The following is a 15,073-nucleotide window of genomic DNA, read 5'->3' on the forward strand; positions in this document are numbered from 1 at the left end:
ACAAACAGATACAATTCTTTTATCAACCAATTTGGGTTTCTATCTTTTGTCTTTTAAGTCATAAAATGTTCATAACTTTTGACCCAGCAATTTCACTTCTTAGGAATCTATCCTAAGAAAATAAGCTAAAATATGCAGGGAATATTATAGGTACAAAATTCTTATCTTAGCATTTAGGGAAAAATTAAAAATATCAAACATCAAATATCCAACTATAAAAAATCGTGTAAGTATGTGGGCTTGAAGAACTTTAGTTGCTATTAAAACAGAGAAGAAAAGATTATTATGAAGACTACCTAGAAAAATTTATGCATATACATAGATATTATAATGGAAAGTGAAAGGTAGGACATAACACTTTATATATATTCATGGCAGAATTATGCACAATTGTCAAAAGGTAGAGGTAGCCCCAAATATTCATTGATGTATAAATAGCTAAACAAAAAGTAGTATATCCATATAATGGGCTATCAAAAGTGGGATATATCCATACAGTGCTTCCTTAAAAAGGAAGGCAATTCTGGGGCACTTAGTGGCCTAGCAGGTTGAGCAACCCTGTCTTGGTTTCATCTCTGGTGAAGATTTCCTGTAGGTTGGGAGACTTAGCCCCAGAGTCAGACTCCACCCTCAGCTCTGAATCTACTTGAGATTTTCCCCTCCCTCTCCCTCTACCCCGCCCCCCATGCTCTTTCTCTCTCAAATAAATAAACGAATCTTAAAAAAAAAAAAAAAAAAAAAAAAGGAAGGAAGGCAATTCTGACTCTGACACATGCTCATCTTGAGGACGAATCTTGAGGTCATTATGCTAAGTAAAATAAGCCAGTCACAAAAAGACAAATACTGTATAATTCCACTCATAGAAAGTATCTAGAGTAGTGACATTCATAGAAACAGAAAGTAGAATGGTGGTTTCCAGGGTCTGGGGGAGAAGAGGAAATGAGGAATTCTTATTAATTCATAGACTAAACTAATAGAGTTTCAGTTTTGCAAGATGAAAAACTGGATGTGTATAAGTATACAATGTAAGTATACTTAATACCACTGAACTGTATACCTAAAAAATTTTTAAGATAATAAACTTTATGTATATTTGACCACAACTAAAAAATGTTCAAAACTTTATGTATACTGTAATTATATACCCGTAAAAACTCCACTCAAATAGGATAAATACACTTATATTAGTGGTTATGCTAAATGGCAAATTATGGGAGATAATTTATTATCTAAGTTATGTGGAAAATGTAAAGATAAAAAATTGCCAGTAAAAAATAATAGCTCAGTCTATATATTTTTGGACTAGAGAACTCTGAGTCCCTGATATGGACTAATGATTTCTAGCCAGAGCAGCCTATTGAGAGCAATTTGGGACTGAAATGGAAGTTTAAGGCCCTTTGATAGTGGTTCTGTTATCACTCCAGTTAAAGTGGCTGGCACACAGCATCATCAGACAGTTTTTTCTCCAGATCAAATAACATGTATAACCTAATTATACCTACCTTTGCTTATGACTGACATGGCCTGCCAGAGCAGATGGTCCTGTAGCTCAAACCTAGAGGGTGCTTTTGTTTCTCATTGTTTCCTGTTTTCCTCACTGTTGAAATATTGAACAATCAGTTCAGACTTCCTCTTATATCAAGTCTATGTCAGTGTTCCGGCCTCAGACTAGAGGGGTTTGGTTCTCTGTCACAGGCTTCTGAAAAGAAGGCCAGGAAGATGTTACTTTATGGCTATGACTTACATGACATTGTAGACCCTATAGGGGCGGATTTATGTCCCAAAAGGCAGGGAATTGCTGCGCCTAGTAAATTGCTGTGCCTAGTAAAAGAGCTCATTTTAGATGAAGGAAAATGAGGTAGTTTAAAACCAAACTCAAAATAAGCTGGAACTTCATTGAATAATTGTATTGTAGGGACCCTGGTGGCAAACTGGATAATCAACGAATAAGTAGACTTGAGATTAGGAAAATTCAGCACTGCCCCATTCCCAACCGACGTCTCTTGATCCCTAGTGCTCTTGAGGACATAGCCCTGCCTATGGAGATAGCAAACTCAGAAATGTTTAAAACCAAAGAAGATATAAAATCTAGCCCCTGTGAAACTAGCTTCCTTATCCGTAGAGCCAGGTGCCTTCAAATTGCCTTGCCTTTAGCCAGGCCTACCAGAGGAGCCTGCAGCTAGCTGTCCCTTGACAATACTAGAGTGCCTTTGTAGAATTTGCCCTTAGGGGGCTTTTCTAGCTGTGGCTTTTCACCGATATCTCAGTTATTTCCTTTGTTTCCTCAGTATAGACCTAAGCCTCATACCCACAGGACTGCCTATCTTGTACTTTTTACATACTTTTACCTTAACCTGGTAATGTCTCTCCTTTTCTAGTTTCTTATTGCTTTTTAGTATGTCATTTCAAAAATCTTCCCATCAAGTCTCAGCCTGCTGTTTTCCCCCTTGATTATCAGGGTGCATCCTCTCTGCCTAGATTCATGCCCACCATGCTTAGGAAATGCAGCCCCAGCTACCTTTACCAGTCAGTGTTCCCATCTCCTTTCTTTAGTGCCTACCTTGGAGTTATGCAGGAGTTGGTTAAGAACAAGACTGGCCAAAAGCCAGAGCAGAGATATGATATTTTATAACACTTATGGCATTTTTCTTTGATCGCAGTTACCTGCTTCTAGACTGTATACTACTTAAGGGCAAGGTTTTATCTTCTTCATCTTTGCATTCCACGTGGCACCTGGCATCTTGCTCAGTAGAAGTAACTGATAACTATTTGTTGTTATTGTTCTTATGATGATGACAATGACGATGAACTTTCTTGCCTTTTTGAGTATCACTTAAGACTGGCAAGGTATTAGATGCCTTGAAGGAGACTTGCACTTTTCAGAACTTCACTGCTTAAGAATGGAAATAAGGGAATTCCACCTTCCATATGGAATTCAGCTCCCAATCTCACTCACTTTGACTGTATGAGCAGAATTCCACAAGCAGAGTTGAGAGTATTGACATCTATCACTGGCTCTTGGGATCTTAGCCTCAGCAATAGCTCCTTACTAGCCATAATTCATAGAGCCGGGATGGAAAATCTACCATCTCATGCACGACTGCACTGGATCAGAGTCTGTAGAAATATTCATGAATGGTATTGTCTCTTAAAAACAAGGGCCATGTTTTCCATAAATATCTTTCTATAAATACCAGGAAACAGAAAAGAAGCACCTGAATTAGCAGAGTTTGGGGCCTACTTCTGCTATTCACCGGGTATGAAACCTTGGATAAACTACTTGATTTCTTTGTGCCTCAGTTCACAAACTTATAGAATTGATGTGGAGATTCAACGAGTAGATTAACAAGGAGTACCTGTGAGACTGCCTAGCACATAGTAGTCATATAATACTAGAGTCTGTGAACTTATTTATCAGAGAAACAGTAAAACATTGACCCTGCTCCAACTGAACTCTACTTTGGAGTAGAATTTACAAACAATTAAGTTCCCTAAAATAAATTCCTCTTCTTAATGGACCATCCACCATGAACTGCTTCACTGCAGTTCTTGTTTACCATGATAATTTACATGCCTCGCTCAAGACTGTCATCAGACACTGAATTAATGTTCCTCTAATCCAAATGCTCTCCAAATTCTAACTGGAAAGATCTGCCTTTCCATGAAGACCAATGTAACCTAAGTAAATCTTAGGTGACTTTTCCCTTACCAGTTAGACAGACAATCAGTGTGTCATTTTATGCTGTTTTGCACGTTCTTTTGTCAAATCAAATGTGTTAATCTTGTCTCCACCATTTAAACTTAAGCTTCTTAGAAATAAGATTTTAGATACGTCACCTTTACTTTAATGCGACACTGGCCCAAAGAAACTGTCTGCCTGAAAGCACAAGGCTTGATTCAATGGAGTCCAGTCTGCTTACCACTTAGGAACAGAAACATGTCCTCTAGTTCTCCCAAGGCTTTCCAGTGCCTAGCACCATGTTGAGTTCATTATCAGTACTCACTCAATATGCATTTGTTGATAGAAAATTTTATTCAGGCTTTAACTGCACCTCTTTAATGAGTACATTGTAAGTAAATCAGGACTTAAGGCCTTCCCATTTAGGATGGTCAGATTCAGACATTGAGATAGTACAGGTATGTTGTCATGACAACGAGTGGGAAAATAGGGATGGTCCAGATCAGAATAAATCCTTAGAATTTTTCCTGAGAATCCCAGATGTTCTAAGTCTAGCTTGTCCCCAAGTCATCTTTGCAGCCAAAGTAGGAGCTTCAGGCAGACATTAATTCAGTGCCTGGGCCTTGGATTCTTATTTTAGAGAATTAGAATCCCCCGCCCCTCTGAGAAATAATTTAGTCTTTCAAAGGATCCCTAAATAGGGATGGAATAGACCATCTACAATTACCCTTCATCAGAGGTAATTTCCCAGACTTAAAGAAATGTATACATAGGTGACAGAGCTAGAACTGAGCAGCTATGGAAGCTATGGACAAAAAAAAAAAAAGATTCTAAAGTTTAGGAAGGTTAGATTGTCTTCTTAGCCCTGCTACTATCTTGCTTCTGGAATTTGGGAAAATCACTGTACTTCCCTGAACTTCAGTTTCTTCACCTAAAAAATGGAGAGTAAAGTCTAGTTGATTCCTAAGGTCTATTCTAAGCCAAATAATCATGAACTAATCTTAGAGGTAAAACAGTGAGTTCTCATTAAATGCTGATTCTGTGTCATGTCACTACTTTAACCCAGATTACTTCCAGGTCTCTGTAATACAGAACTTTCCACTTGCCTGATTGTATACTTATTTTACCACCCTCTGCCTGTTAAAATAAAAACTCTACCATTTTAACCAGAAGCATCTTAACATTCTTAATTTTATTACTGATTAAAAATGTAATGAAGGCTCATGCAAAAAAAAAAAATATTGACGGAATACAAAACCTCCCATAACTCAGAGACTACCACTGATAATATGTGTTCATATTCCTTTCCAATATTTCCTCTGAGGGTATGTGTAGATAATAGAGATTATACTGTACATGCCATTTCATATGGAATTTCAACTTAATACTGTATTGTGAAAAATTTCCTATGGTTAAAATATTTCTCTTTGTCTTAATGTTTGAATAGTACTCCCACACATAGACACATTAGCATTTATCCAACTGATTTCCTTTTGTTTGGAACATTTAGGATGAGAAAGGCTTTGACAAAGGGCAGAAAAAGAAAGGCTTTTTTTTTTAAGAAAGGCTTTGACAAAGGGCATCGAGAGTTTCAAACTTTTTCCCACTTCACACTAGAAGGCATGATACAGCCACTACCTGGTAAAAGAATTTCATTTCTTTTTCATGGATTTACATGTTTAAACATTTGTACCATTTGTTCAGTAGCCATTGTACTGATTATAGGGGGCCCTCTATTGTTCTCTCTCTTTCCAAACACATCAACGACCCCAGTGACAATGAAAATAACATAGAATAAAATTAGAGATATATTTTCAGGAGGTCAATACAATTTTCAGCCTATAAAGCTCACTTTTCTGTCTGATAGTCAGAAACACAAAATAACCAACACATCAACAACAAAGAGAAAATGCACACAACACACACACACACACACACACACACCCATACACACATGCAGGAATTAATTAGCTTCCTTTCCCAACTGCTACCAAAAATTTTATATTGATGATTTTATACTGGTTTTTGCCATGTTACAGGGAAATGTACAGTTCTGTTTATTTAAACTGCTGTGGTTTGTCTTCATAATGCTTTCCTTGATCAAAAATTTCCAGCAAGTCAAGAGAGAAACACTGCATATGGGGAAAATTAGATCACTGGCATGAGCTTTTCTTTCACTTCCCTTCTCTGATTTTCTTCCCCCAAAATCATTTGTGATAAAAGAATAAGCTTTTGCATTTCTTTTTTGAGATGTTGATTTCTAGAAACCTTCTTTTAAATCGTAGAGAACTATCACATAAAATCTTCCCAACTGCCATTTGGATGCTCAGAGACAGAAGGGATTGAGTCACGCTGTGCATTAGAAGATAGTCCATACTGAGACTGTAGCTGGTGACTCTGAATCTCATGTTTTGACCACATTCCCTAATGCTGGGGCTGGCTGGTCTTGCATTCCTTGGGGATAAAGTAAGGACATGATTTCAACAAATAATAAAGGAACAATAACCTGCATGCAGGATGAATATACCTTAGGGAAGAAAAAAAATCCTTCCACGTGGAAGTATGAGATTGGTGAAAAGCTGCTCATCGTTAGAAAAGGAGTGACACTTTTGGTTCATCTAATAGACATTTATTAAATGCTATGTGCAATTTGCCTTGCTAGGTACTATAGATATAAGACACTGGAAAATTACAACATACAATGTCTGCTTAATACAAACTAGTTAGGGAGACATGCCATTTATAAAAACTCTTAGAAAAGAACCTGACACATAGCAATTAATATGTAAATGTTTGATCAATCAGAGTATATAATAATAATGCCAGCTGATATATATTTAGCTTTTGTTGTTTGTCAAATTAATCTCTTTTAAGGCACTAATATCTCTTAAGGCTTACAAGTTTATGAGGAAGGTAGTCTCATGTTTCTCAGTTTACAAATGAGACCTGGAAAGAATAAATAAACAAATTTTTGTCCACGATCATAGAACTAATAAAATCAGGACTTAAATTAAATCTGTCTGGCTCCAGAGCCTCGAAACCATTCCTGAGGTTACACTCCCCGTGTGAGTAAATGTGAGTTTGGATAGTTAATGTCCACTTAAAAGGGAAAAAAAAAGATACCCCCTAAAAAACTGAAATTATCAATTATTTGTTTCACTACACAATGTCTCCTGATTTTTATCAGGGTACAAAAGTGTTTTATGCTATTGCAATTGGTCTATATTTATGTCTAGCTCTTTTTATTCACTATTATTTTGTACAAATAGTTCCATATACTTAAAATCCACTAGCTGTATATGTATACCAGTATCCATTAAATATAGAATCCTTCTACCAAAAATCTGTTAGAAGTAATAAATGAACTTACTAAAACTAAAGCACACAGAATTAATGTACAGAAATATGTTGCATTTCTATACACTAATAATGAAGTAGCAGAAAAAGAAATTAAGAAAACAATTCTACTTACAACTGCAGTCAGGAATAAACTTAATCACAGGGGTCAAACACCTATACTCTAAAAACTGTAAGACATTGATGAAAGAAATTGAAAATAACACAAATAAATGAAATGATATCCCATGCTCATAGATTGGAAAAATTAATATTGTTAAACTTTCCATACTACTCAAAGCAATCTACAGATTCAATGCAATCTCTATTAAAATACCAATAGCACTTTTCACAGAACTAGAACAAATAATATTAAAATTTGTAGGGAACCACAAAGACCCAAATAACCAAAGCAATCCTGAGAAAAGATAAAGATGGCAGTATAACTATCCTAGATTTTGAGATATCTTACAAAGCTATAAAATCAAAACAGCATGGTGTTGGCACAAAAATAGACATAGATCAACAGAACAGAATAGAGAGCCCAGAAATAAGACCACACTTATAAGGTCAATTAATCTACAACAACAGAAGAAGGAATATTCAGTGGGGGTAAAGACAGTCTCTTCAATAAATAGTGTTGGGAAAACTGGACAGCTACATGCAAAGGAATGAAACTGGGTTACTTTCATACACCATATAGAAAAATCGACTCAAAATAGATTAAAGACCTAAATGTGAGATTTGAAATCATTAAACTCCTGGAAGAAAACATAGGCAGTCATCTCTGACATTAGCCATAGCAACATATTCATGGATTTGTCTTTTGAGGAATGGGAAACAAAAGCAAAAATAAACTATTGTGAGTACACCAAAATAAAAAAAAAAAAGCTTTTGTACAGAAAAGGAAGCCAGCAACAACAACAACAAAAAAGACAACCTACTAAATTGGGAGAAAATATTTGCAAATGATGTATTCAAGTTATATCCAAAATATACAAAAACTTATAAAATTCAACACCGATCCCCCCAAGATATTTTTTCAAAGAATCCCCTAGATATTTTTTCAAAGAATATATCCAGATGGTCAACAGACACATGAAAAGATACTTAACATCACTAATTATCAGAGAAATGCAAATCAAACCACAATGAAGTATCACCTCACGCCAGTCCGAATAACTAGTATCAACAAGACAAGAAATAACAAGTGTTGATGAGGATATGAAGAAAAACTCCATGTGCACTGTTGGTGGGAATGTAATTGCTGAAGCCTTGTGGAAAACAGTATGGAAGTTCCTCAAAAAATTAAAAATAGAAATAGTGTATGATCTTGCAATTCCATTACTGGGTGTTTACCCCCCAAAATAAAACCATTAATTCAAAAAGTTATATGCACCTCTATGTTTATTGCAGCCTTATGTACAACAGCCAATATATGGAAGCAAGCTAAGTGTCCATCAGTAAATGAATTAAGAAGACATGATTTGTATGTGTGTGTATGTGTGTGTGTGAGAGAGAGACAGAATATTATTCGATCATAAAAAAGAATGAGATCCTGCCATTTGTGAAATTATGGATGGACCGAAGGGGTAATATGCTAAGTGAACTAAGTTAGACTGAAAAAAAAACCATATTATTTCACTTATATGTGGAATCTAAAATAAAACAAGCAACACACAAAGCAGAAACAGATCCAGAGGTTGCCAAAGGAGAAGGGGGTACAAGTATGATCAAAATGGATGAAAGGGAGTGAGAGGTACAGTCTTCCAGTTATGGGAAGAATAAGTCATGAGGATGAAAGGTACAGCATAGGGAACATAGTCAATGGTATTGCAATAGTATTGTAAGGTGACAGATGGTGCTACACTTTTGGTGAAAATAGCATAATCTCTATGTTGTACACCTGAAACTAATGTAACATTGTGTGCCAACTATATCTCAATTAAAAAAATAAAATTTTTAATAGCCATACACAGATATAAATACAAATTCTTTGTCCAGTTCACTATTGTTAGACATTTGCGTTATTATTTCATTTTTGCTATGATGAATAATAGTATTACTGTAACAAGCTATAAACATGGTTGTATTAACTTTGTTTAATAATCACATTCTTGAGATTACTGAAACAAATTATTGGATCAAACACCATGAACAATTTTGTGATTCCCTAACCCATATCAGGTTGCCCTATAGAAGGACTGGCCAATTTACAAAGCTAGGAGAAAAGTGTTGGTGTATCTCTTAGTCCCTAATCCTGTCAACATTTTAAAATATCATTTGGTTAGTTCTGATAACTTTAACAGATGCAGTGAAACCTCATGGTTGTTTCAGTTTGAATTTCTTCATTATTAGGGAAACTAAAATTTTTCTGGATTTTCCTATCTTTATTTTTCTATATGTAAAATATTTATTTTGACTTTTGTTTTTTTATATGAAGAAAATGTTTTTTAAAACATGAGGACAAGTGTCTAAATATTAATACTCTAATGAACTGAGGAACTCTCGTGTTCAATTTCAATTGACTAATATTTTTGAGTTATCTGTCAATTATATCATAAAAACCTAAGGAATTTTAAAATAAAAATAACTATAATTGTCCAAGAAGCTGGAGATGGTGCCAAGTAATACCAACTACCTGACACAATCATATAGAAATTTAACACCTGTGAATCTATAAATGGATATCTCATTTATCCAATTACTCAGTGATGCTTAATTATTTTTTCTTTAAGAATTTCAGGTTCCTTTGAGAATCTGATAAAAATTTATGAGTCATTTCCATGAAAAATACTCATATGCATAATGTTTATTTTGTATAAGGATTCTATTCCCAGATAATGACGCCTGTTTACAGCAATCTTAGACTTATCTCTATTATTTTTCCTTTCATAATGTTTCCCCTAAGTGTACTCTTCTCAACCCCATTGCCAATCCCCTTGCTCTGTATCTGAGATTACAGAAAGGTATAGCAGAGGAGAAGAATATAAATGGACACTTATCAGTGCTGTCATTAGAGGTCTGAGTTCTGTGACAGAGATAAAGCCAGAGTGCTGTGGAAGTGCTGCAGGAGAGCCATCAGTCTAGTTTGAATCATTCCTGATCACCCAGACCATTTCAATAACACCTTAACTGATCTCTCAGTTTCTTTCTCGTCTTTTGTCTCAGTTCTTCGCCCAGTAGAACAAGATGTTTTAAAGTCTAATTGGATAACATTATTCCTTAAAACAACTTTCTGCTAACCCTAATAAAATTCAAACCCCCATCCATATCTTCCAAGGCTTTATCTGACCTGGCCCAGCCTTCTCTCCTACTACTCTCTGTTTAGCTAAATTCTTTCTGGCTGCACTTTAATTCTACCTCAGGACTTTCTACTTACTATTGTCTCTACGTGATTCACACATCTTCTGGGCTCCCATGACATCCTTTCTCTTTTCATTTGGGTCTCAGATGGCTGAGACCTTGACTATACCACTTAAAATCTTCTATCCTTCACCTTGTTTTGTTATTTTTCATCATACTTGTCACTAGGCACTTTATTAATCTGTTGCTTGTTTTCTGACTTTCCCACTCTTTTATTTTTTTAAAGATTTTATTTATTTATTCATGAGAGACACACACACAGAGAGAGAGAGAGAGAGAGAGACAGAGACACAGGCAGAGGGAGAAGCAGGCTCCATGCAGGGAGCCCGATGTGGGACTCGATCCCAGGATCTGGGATCACGTCCTGAGCCAAAGGCAGATGCTCAACCGCTGAGCCACCCAGGCATCCCGACTTTCCCACTCTTATAAGTGCCATGAGGACAGAGACTTTATTTACTGGTATATGTCTAGGGCTTAGAACAGTACCCAGTACATATTTGTTCAAATATTTGTTAAATGTAAATAAAAATCAATTGTCCAAATATTTGTTAAATAGATTTTGAGGTTACATTTTTTACAGAACTGGAACAAACAATCCTAAAATTTGTATGGAACCAAAAAAGAACCCAAATAGACAAAGGTATATTAAAAAAGAAAATCAAAGCTGGAGGCATCATAATTCCAGACTTTAAGCTATATTACAAAGCTGTAATCATCAAGACAATATTGCACTGGCACAAAAACAGACACAGAGATCAATGGAACAGAATAGAGAACCCAGAAGTGGACCCTTAACTCTATGGCCAACTAATCTTTGACAAAGCAGGAAAAAATATCCAATGGGAAAAAAAGAAAAAAGTCTCTTCAACAAATGATGTTGAGGAAATTGGACAGCTACATGCAGAAGAATGAAACTGTACCACTGTCTTACACCATATACAAAGATAAACTCAAAATGAATGGAAGACTTAAATATGAGACAGGAATCCATCAAAATCCTAGAGGAGAACAAGGCAACAACCTCTGTGACCTTGGCCACAGCACTTCTTGCTAGACAAGTCTTTGGAGATAAGAGAAACAAAAGCAAAAATGAATTATGGAGACTGCATCAAGATAAAAAGCTTTTGCATAGCAAAGGAAACAGGCAACAAAACTAAAAGACAACCAACAGAATGGGAGAAGATATTTACAAATGTTTTGTCAGATAAAGGGCTAATATCTAAGATCTATAAAGAACTTATCAAACTCAACACCCAAAAAACAAACAAAAAATTCAGTCAAGAAATGGGCAGAAGACACAAACACACATTTCACTAAAGGAGACCTCCAGATAGCCAACACACACATGAAAAAATGCACAACATCACTAGGCTTCAGGGAAATACAAATCAAAACCACAATGAAATATCACCTCACACTGGTCAGAATGGCTAAAATTAACAACTCAGGAAACAACAGATGTTGGCAAGGATGCAGGGAAAGGGGAACCCTCTTATACTGTTATTGGGAATGCAAACTCTGGAAAACAGTGTGGAGTTTCCTCAAAGAGTTAAAGATAGAATTACCCTGTGACTTAGCAATTGCCCTATGAGGCATTTATCCAAGGCATACAAACAGTGATTTGAAGGGGCACATGTACCCCGATATTTCTAGCAGCAATACCCACAATAGTCAAAACATGGAAAGAACCCAGATGTTCATTGCAGAAGAATGGATAAAGAAAGGGTATATATATCGAATGGAATATTACTCAGCCATCAAAAAGAATGAACCATTTGCAACAATGTGGGTGAAGCTAGAGGGTATTATGCTAAGCAAAGTAAGCCAGTCAGAGAAAGACAAGTACATATGATTTCACTCATATGTGCAATTTAAGAAACAAAACAGATGAACATAGGGGAAGGGAAAGAAAAATAAAATAAAAGGAAACAGAGAGGGAGGCAAACCATAAGAGACTCTTAGCTATAGGGAACAAACTGAGGGTTTCTGGAGGGGAGATGAGTGGGGGAATGGAATAAATAGTTGATGAGTATTAAGGAGGGCACTTGAAGTAATGATCACTGGGTGTTATATGCAACTGATGAATCAATGAATTCTACCTCTGAAACTAATATATATATTATATATATTAATGAATGTTAATGTTATGTAATGTAATGCTAATGTTAATGAAATTGAATTTAAATTAAAAAATTTTTAAATAAATGTTGAGGTAAATACTTTAGGCCAGGTCATGATCTCAGGGTCCTGGGATTGAACCCCATGTTAAGCTTTCCATTCAGCAGGGAGTCTGCTTCTCCCTCACCCTTTGCTCCCCCTCACCCCCTCCATTTGTGCTTTCTCTTTATCAAATAAAGAAATAAAATCCTGAAAAAAAAAAGTAGAGGGGCCCCTGCATGGCTCAGTCAGCTAAGCTCCTGCCTTTGGCTCAGGTTATAATCTCAGGGCCCTGCATCAGTCTTCCTGCTCCTGGGGAGCCTGCTTCTTCCTCTCCTCCCTTCTCATGCTCTCTCTCTCAAATAAAGAAAGAAAGTATTTTATAAAATAAAAAAAATTAAGAGGTAGAATTCTCTCACATATATCTACATATATACTTATATATGTACATATATACATACATACTTATATGTAGATATATGTACTTTTCTACATTTGTGCTTATATAAACATATATATACTTATAATACTTCATATTTATATACTACCTAAAATGCCTACAAATTTATCTACTTTGCAGTTGCTTTTTAAAAAACTTACTAATTTAATTTGATATATATATATATATTTTTTTTTTAATTTCAACACTTAAGTCTATGCTGAATTCTTCAAAGGTTAAGGAGTACCTTTGACTTGATAGGCCATAATTTAGGAATGGACATCTAGATTATTTCTAGATTTTTGTTATTTTTAAATATTTCAATGAATATGTCTGTATATATCCATGTATATGTATATCAATATAGATCACATATCATATAATACTATGTGATGTTTATCATATATAATTGAAAATATTCATCATATATACTGATATAGGTAAATAGGTAAGTCTGACACCACCAAATTGCTTTTTAGATATCATACCAATTATACTTTTAGCAATAAATATGAAAATTCTTGTTTCCTTATGTTTTTGCCAACCTAATTATTGTCATTCTCAGAAATTAAAGCAACATTATGTGTCATACTGTTTTCTCTTTCTTTTCTTTAATTATTAAGACATACTAAATGATGCTCAATATCACTCAAAATTAAGGAACACTTGCTTCAGTGGTATGGTTCAAAAGAGCTGTGGGCATTTATACCAAATGGCATGAAAATGAGATTCACTTAAAATAGATTTTAAATAACCAAGTAATATTCACTTAATTTGTAATATACCCTCATGACATATGGTTCAAATCCTAAAATTTTCGCATATGTGAAAAAGTTTATTGCTCTCTTAAGCATCCATGGTCCCATCATATCACAATGGTTTTCTAACGGCCAAATACAATGAATATTTGTAATACTTTTATGACTTGCCTTCTCTTTGGTTTTTGGCATTATACAATAATCTGTCCTAAAGCTTTTCTCTTCCTTTTGCTTCTAGGACATGTGTTCTAGGTTTTCTCCAACTCTAATATCATCCCAAATTTGATTGCAGGATACTCTACATTTGTTCATCCCCTAATCTTAGTGATCCCATAGAAGTGGTCTTTAGCACTTCCCCACAGTACACCCATTCTCTGACTTATTTCTTTTATTTCTATATTACCTACATGGTGATAAGTCATGAATTTTGATCTCATTCAGCCTAGGTATCGTCTCCTGAGGCATTTACCTATATAATCAAATAGAAATCTCATTCAGAATACTCCACTGGAAACGTAACTAAACAGATCCCCAATTAGCTTTTCACTTTTCCTCCACCACCACCTGCAAAGTTCTTCACTTCCTTCTCTATTCCCCACCTAAAAAAAAGCACCACAATCAATTCAATCATTCAGGCCCTACCTAAGCCTGGCTTGTCAACCTCCACAACCACCTAGTCATTCTTATATGAGTTCTATCTCTTAAATAGTATCGACATATGTCACACTTTGTTTCACACTGCTATCAGTACCCTACATATTTCACCCTGTTTTCTGAATAGATGCATAAATGAATTCATTGGATTAGTAAAGTGCAAGAAATGATGGCACAAAGTGCCCTATGTCAATCACTAGAACAAATTCACTCATTTTTTTTCTCTTTCTCTTTTAAAAGATTTTATTTATTGATTGATGAGAGACAGAGACACAGGTAGAGGGAAAAGCAGGCTCCCCATACGGGACTCTGATTCCAGGACCCAGGGATCACCCCCTGCGCCAAAGGCAGATAGATGCTCAACCACTGAGCCACCCAGGTGCCCCTAGAGCATCTTTCTCTTTTACAAAGTGCTTTGAGGTTTCGTTATTCAAGGTCATGGAAATGGACACCAGTTGACCTTTTCTTCTCTGCGCTCGCCTTTCTTCCCCCTCCGTGCCTTCATGCGCCTCCCTTTTTTCCTTCTCTTCCTCTCTTATTAAGTCTTGCCTTCCCGGGACCCTCGCAACGCTTCTCCCTGCCGCCCCGGCCCCGCGCCCTCCCTCGCAGCACGCTGGTCAGCTCCCCTCGCCAGTGCGCGGACTCAGCCCCGCCCACCCCCGAGCCGGAGTCACGAGGCTGCAG

This window comes from Vulpes lagopus, chromosome 8 (genome assembly GCF_018345385.1).
Source record: "Vulpes lagopus strain Blue_001 chromosome 8, ASM1834538v1, whole genome shotgun sequence".
In the NCBI taxonomy this organism is placed as follows: domain Eukaryota; kingdom Metazoa; phylum Chordata; class Mammalia; order Carnivora; family Canidae; genus Vulpes; species Vulpes lagopus.